The sequence below is a fragment of the Pipistrellus hanaki genome (genome assembly GCF_964339955.1).
Source record: "Pipistrellus hanaki genome assembly, chromosome: 2".
Lineage (NCBI taxonomy): Eukaryota > Metazoa > Chordata > Mammalia > Chiroptera > Vespertilionidae > Pipistrellus > Pipistrellus hanaki.
In genome coordinates, this window is record NC_140504.1 from 100,550,123 (window position 1) to 100,556,739 (window position 6,617).

Below are 6,617 nucleotides of genomic sequence, written 5' to 3' on the forward strand. Positions count from 1 at the left end.
ATAAAAAAGAAGGAATTCTCATCATTTGCAGCAACCTGGATAGAATTAGAGAACATCATGCTGAGTGAAATAAGCCTGTCAATGAAAGAGAAATACCACATGGCCTCACTCATTTATGGATATTTAAAAACATTATAAACTGACAAACCAAAAGATAGATATAGAGACAGTAAAGCAACAAGTAGACTGTAAAATTACAGCGGGGAGAGTAGGGAGATCTGGGGGAGATAAGAGATCAACCAAAGGACTTGTATACATGCATATAAGTACAACCAATGGACACAAAACTCTGGGGAGGGAGGGTATGTATGGGGGGAGGCAATGTTAAAATATGTACACAGATAATAATTTAATAAAAAAATAAAAATATTTAAAAGCTAAAAAAAAAAAAAAAAAAGAGTAGATCTTCCTTCCCCTGGATGCTGGTACCAGCTTCCCTCTGGTACCTGAGACCTGGACTTCCTTCTGATACCTGGGAACCTGGCTTCTCTCGAGCAGCTGAAGAGGCACTCGGAATCCAGGCACTCGGGATCCAGGCTTCACTTGCAGCCTCAGCTTCATCTGGAAGGTCATCCAGTCTAATTAGCATATTACATTTAAAAAAAAATAAATCTTTATTATTCAGATTATTACAATAATTTCTCCTTTTCCCCCACCATAGCTCCCCTCCACACGGTTCCCACCCTACCCTCTGACCTTATCTCCCCACACTGTCCTCATCCATAAGTGTACAATTTTTGTCCAGTCTCTTCCTGCACCCCCATACCCTTTTCCCCCTGAGAATGATCAGTCCACTCCCTTTCTAAGCCCCTGATTCTATTATATTCACCAGTTTATTCTGTTTCTCAGACTTTAAATTCATTTAATTTTTGGGTTCAATTGTTGATAGATATGTATTTGCTTTTAATAAATTTTACCTTTATTTTTTTCTTCTTCTTCCTCTTCTTAAAGAATACCTTTCAGCATTTCATTTAATACTGGTTTGGTGGTGATGAACTCCTTTAGCTTTGTCTTATCTGTGAAGCTCTTTATCTGCCCTTCAATTATGAATGATACCTTTGCTGTGTAGAGTAATATTGGTTGTAGGTTCTTGCTATTCATCACTTTGAATATTTATTGCCACTCCCTTCTGGCCTGAATAGTTTCTGTTGAGAAATCAGCTGACAATTGTATGGGTGCTCTCTTGTAGGTAACTACCGTGTTTCCCCGAAAATAAGACATCCTCCGAAAATAAGACCTACTTACAGGTTTCCTTCTGAGTGAAATATAAGGCATCCCCCGAAAATAAGCCAGCCCCCCCCCCCCGCCCCCCCAGGCTCTGTCTCAGAATGCTATTGCCAAACATGAAAGATTTGGTCCACTGATTCTGAAAGAAATGGAGTCACAAGAAATTCACCAGGAAATTCAGGAATTGGATTGTTATGATGATGTTCCAGAAGATGATGACATGATTGTAATTGAATAAATGAGTAAATTCTTGATACTGTAGGATTCACAGTTTGTCTGGTTTGTGTTGACAACTACTGTACTACCGTACCGTATACAGGTAAGAAATGTCCTTTATTTTCATTAAATGTGTATCATATTCTTCTTCATGGAAAAATAAGACATCCCCTGAAAATAAGACCTAGCTTATCTTTGGAAGCAAAAATTAATATAAGACACTGTCTTATTTTTGGGGAAACAGGGTAACTGTTTTTCTCTTGCTGCTTTTAATATTCGCTCTTTGTCTTTTGCTCTTGGCATTTTAATTATGATGTGTCCTGGTGTGGTCCTCTTTGGATTCCTTTTGTTTGGGATTCTGTTCACTTCCTGGACTTGTAAGTCTATTTCTTTCACCAGGTGGGAGAAATTTTCAGTCATTATTTCTTTAAATAGGTTTTCAGAATCTACCTCTCTCATCTTCTGGCACCCCCATAATTCAGATGTTGGTACACTTGACATTGTCCCAGAGGCTTCTTACACTATCTTCAACTTTTTAGATTTTTTTTTTTCTTTATTCTTTTCTGGTTGAGAGTTTTTTTGCTTCTTTGTATTTCAAATTTTTTACTTGACTCTTGCATTCCTCTAGTCTGATTATGGGTCTCTGTATAATATTTTTTATCTCAGTCAGTGTATGTTTAATTTTTATTATAGTTGGTCCTTTTTCATATCCTTGAGTGTCTGGCTAAATTTATTTGGCCTTTTCTAGGAAATTCTTGAAAAACCTTATAACTGTGGTTTTGAATTCTATATCCAGTCGTTTATTTTCCTCCATTTCTTTAATCTGTGATCTGTTATTTTGTCTGCACATTTTTGCTATTCCCTGAGTTGATAGGGTAGCTTTGTGTTCTAGGTTTCCTATATGGCCCAGTGGGTCAGCCTCCCCATTCACTCTTGGTGTGCCCCTTTGTGGTCTGTGTGTATGTATAGCCTTATTGTAGTTAAGTCTTGATTGTTGTTCATATCACTGGGAGGAATTTTCTTCCAGGCCAATTGTGTATCATGTGTGTCTATGCTGGGAGACCTGTGCGGGATATAACATTATAGAACCAGACTTGCAAAACTGCAAAAGCCTCTTTGCTCAGCTTGGAGGGGGGAGAGTCTCAGGGAGGAGCAGACAGTCTTGGCTTCCCATCAGCCCTGCCCTTGAGTGTGTGCCTCCAGACCTCTGCCTTCCTTGGTCCCCTGAATTTCCCCTTGACAGTCCAGATTCTCCCAGGCTAGCCCAGAACTGGGGTTCAGTGCAGTCAGAGCTGGGATTCATTGCCATCAGAACTGGGGTTCAGTGAAGTCAGGAGCTTCCGACTCCTTTCCCTAGAGAGAGCTAGTAGCAACCTCAGCAGTCAGTCTTGCGTGCACTCATGCATGTGTGCCTCCAGACCCCTGTTCACTGCAGCTTCCTCTCTGAGTCTTCTGTGTGCCTTTCTCTTTACCTGACAGTCCAGACTCCCCCGTATGAGTCTGGGTCCATGGCGTTTCGTCTGGAACTGGGGTTATGTGAATTAATGCATAGGATTGGTTGCTGCTGCTAACAAATAAACAACTGGCTTAGAAGTTGAAACTTATCTGTCACTTTAAGGGTAGAATGTAAGCAATTCCTGTAAGTTTTCTCTCTTTACCATGACCAGCATGTCTAGAGTCCCGAGTAGGGGTGGCTGCTGATTGATAAAAGGAATGAAAGAGACAGACACAGAGATAGTAGTGAAAGCTGGGACCAGGTGGGATGCTGCCCTCTGATGGAGAGACAGTGACCCAGAGCTGGTGCATCATGTTTATTATATAGAGCATGATTCCAGGAAATTTTACTAGAGTCTAAGACAAAGGAAATTATGTGAAATCATGGTTAAAGATCAATCTGTACTTCTTCATTCTTGTGGCTTCTTTGTAATTGTCACTCCTCCTGAGCCCATATAATTGCATCTGTTCCTTGCACCTGGCTAAATTTAGCTAATGAACCCACCCCCTGGCACCTGAGCCAAGGGTCAGGCTGACAAAATACCTGCCTCTGGCATGGTATGTTTCCAGGATGTGGCTCTGCCAGTGCCACTGGACTCAGCCTATAATCAGCTCATGTGCCTTCCCAGGCTCTCTCTACATTCTCCTTAAAACATTTTTATTGATCTTTGTGTGGAAATACAAATTTGCAGATGGTATCATTGTATAATGATTGATTGCTATTAGAGCAGCTTAGTGTTGGGCAAAGAACAATGGTCTGGGTAACTTGACCTTCATAATGACACTGCAGATGTCACTTTTCTTTTATTTCTGTTTCCCCTTTTATAAAATGAGTATCACAATATACTACTTGAGTCTGCAGTTAGAATCTGATGTAGTAATGGTTGTGACAGCCTGTTAAAGTGCTCATTGATATATACCTGGAAGCAAGTCCTAGTTTTATGTCTTCCTTGGAACACTGTGAGACAGGCATATGCTCCACTCTTTTGTCTTAGTCTGCTCAGTTTGCCATAACAAATACAGCAGATTATATAGCTTAAAAAACAGAAAACTATTTCTTACAGTTCTGGAGGCTAGAAATCCAAGATTAAGGTCTTACAAAGTGTGGTTCCAGGTAATGGTTTTGTTTCTGCTTTGCACCTTGCACTTGTAAGAAAAGGCATGAGATTCTCTCTCTTCACCAGGTGAGGGTACAGTGAGAAAGAGAACTATGGTGTCTCTTCTTAAAATTACACTAATCCTATTGAATCAGGGCTCTTCCCTTAGGACCTCATTTAACCTGAATTATTTCTGAGTCCTACCTCCAAATACAATCACATTAAGGGATAGAGTTCAATGCATGAATTCTTTGGGGACACAAACATTCAATCTATAACATCTATATTTCTGGAACCTTGACCCACGAAGGGCTGGCAATCGTGTCAGCAAGTCCAAACCTGGGCACATGTTTGGAAACAGCCATGTGGGTCAAGGTTCCAGAAATACAGATGTTATAAATTGAATGTTTGTGTCCCCAAATACATGTCTTTTTACTATGTCAGGGGACTCCAGAGAGGTCTGACTCAGGAGGGCCAACCTGACTACTAGACTAATAATAAAATTGACATAGATCAGAATCTGAGAGTAGAGGTGGAGTTGGAGAGATTGTGCTGTCAGGCTATGGGATGTACTAATAGAGCCAAGGCAAAGAGAAATCAGGAATACCTTTGAGCCATGAGCATGAGCTCCTAGGTATCAGTTTTGAATGTCAATAAATCAAAAGCTTCTGAAAAATGGTTGTAATTGCTGGTCTGCTGGTTGGCCTTTTTAATGATCTACCACTAATCAAATTAATGAAGAGTCACTTCCAAGATATTAAGAATGAAGACAGAATTGTTGCAGATGTGATATATCCAACAAGAACCAAGGTTGCATATGCAACACTGAAAGAAAAAAAAAAGTTGTAGAGAATGCCATCAGAAAAAAGAAACACTGTTTAGAAGAGAAGGTTAAATCCATTCAACTCGCAGTCTCTCATTTTAGAGTAGTGAAAAAGTCTTGAGCTCCATAAATGCTCTTCTTTTTCTTTTTTTTTTCTTTTTTTAAGGAAGACAAGGGAAATTTTTATATTTTTATTGATTTCAGAAAGGAAGGAAGAGCCAAAACTGGCTTGGCTCAATGGATAGAACGTCGGCTTGGGGACTGAAAGGTCCTGGGTTTGATTCCGGTCAAGGGCATGTACCTTGGTTGCGGGCATATCCCCAGTAGGGAGTGTGCAGGAGGCAGCTGATCAATGACACTCTCTCATCGATGTTTCTAACTCTCTATCTCTCTCCCTTCCTCTCTGTACAAAATCAATAAAATATATTTAAAATAAAAAGAAAGGAAGGAAGAGGGAGAGATAGAAACAGCAATGATGAGAGAGAATCATTGATTGGCTGTCTCCTGCATGCTGCCCTACTGGGGATCCAGCTCACAACATGGGCATGTGCCTTGACTTGGAATAGAGCCTCCTAGTCCATAGGTCAATGCTTAACCACTGAGCCATGTTGGCCAGGCTGTAAATGTTATTTTTGATTTCTCTTTTTAATTGTCAAGCCCTTCTGGAAAGTCTGGTGAGGTATCTGAAAAGGAAAATTCCAAGTTTATGCTTCAGTCCTTTGGAACAAAATGGAAGAATCTCTGTTCAAGAATCATTTCTGGCTCTCAAGAAGCTCAAAGAATCTTTGCTATTAAACATAAGTTATATTTTTAGGAAAACAAAACAAAACAGGAATTTTATCAGTGAGGGGAAAAGTGGAATAAAGAGATCCCCAAAAGGAGTTTACAGAGAAGTAATAACTCTTTGGAGTCACCCAGGTCCTCAGTACCCCAGACTGCTAGACATGTACTAATAGAGCCAAGGAAAATAGAAACATATGTTTTGTTGTTGTTGTTGTTGTTGTTTTTTTAACCTGAGAAAGATTAGCTTTTAGGAAAGCACATTGGAAAGATTTCATGTGCTATGTCAGGAGAGAGTGGATGGTGAAATTATCACAATTTGCCTAAAATGCTCAAGATGGTTTGCAGCCAAACAATGAAAAACATGTAAAAGATTTATTGAGAAACACTCACATGGTCTTCACTTTGAGCTTAGAAAAGAGAGGTTAGATTTGGAAGGAAAGGAACAGAGAAAAGAAATATTAAGTTGGCATGTAAAAAACTAAGTTTGGGATACCATCAGATTCTGATTAATTTTTATAAGACACATGTTGACATAGGATCTTCTGATGTTTACTTATTTAAAAAAGAAGTTATGAAATTAATAATATAAACAGGTGTTAAAATCTTAGCAACAGTGATGATAACAGGTGCTGACGCTAGCTTTATGAACTTTATTTCATTTAATCTTTGCAACCATCCTTCATTGCAAGCATTGCAATCCTCATGTCATAGGGGAAGGAGCTAGGATTTGGAGAGGTTAGAATGCTTGTCTGAGGTTATCTAATTGACAAGGAATGGGACTCGGGTTAAACCCAGTCTATGTGGCAAAGATAATATCTAAGGTATAAAACTGGAAAAAAGCTCACTAAACTTTGAAGAAATATCACTTTCTCTGCAACCCCAAATTCTTAGAAAAAGAAGTAGCTTTAATTGTAATATGTGAGTTTAGATGATGATGATGATGATGATGATTATGCCATTGGTAATATCTTAGCATT

The 6,617-nt window shown here is 39.3% G+C and overlaps 1 pseudogene across 1 annotated transcript; it reads left to right on the forward strand.

Annotated features, from left to right (window-relative positions):
* Nucleotides 1-4,709: 4,709 nt before the first annotated feature.
* Nucleotides 4,710-6,229, forward strand: LOC311617413 (RNA-binding protein 43-like; annotated as a pseudogene). The gene is made up of 4 exons: nucleotides 4,710-4,960; nucleotides 5,434-5,440; nucleotides 5,515-5,750; nucleotides 5,892-6,229. The product of its transcript is annotated as an RNA-binding protein 43-like (transcript).
* The last annotated feature ends 388 nt before the right edge of the window (nucleotides 6,230-6,617 follow it).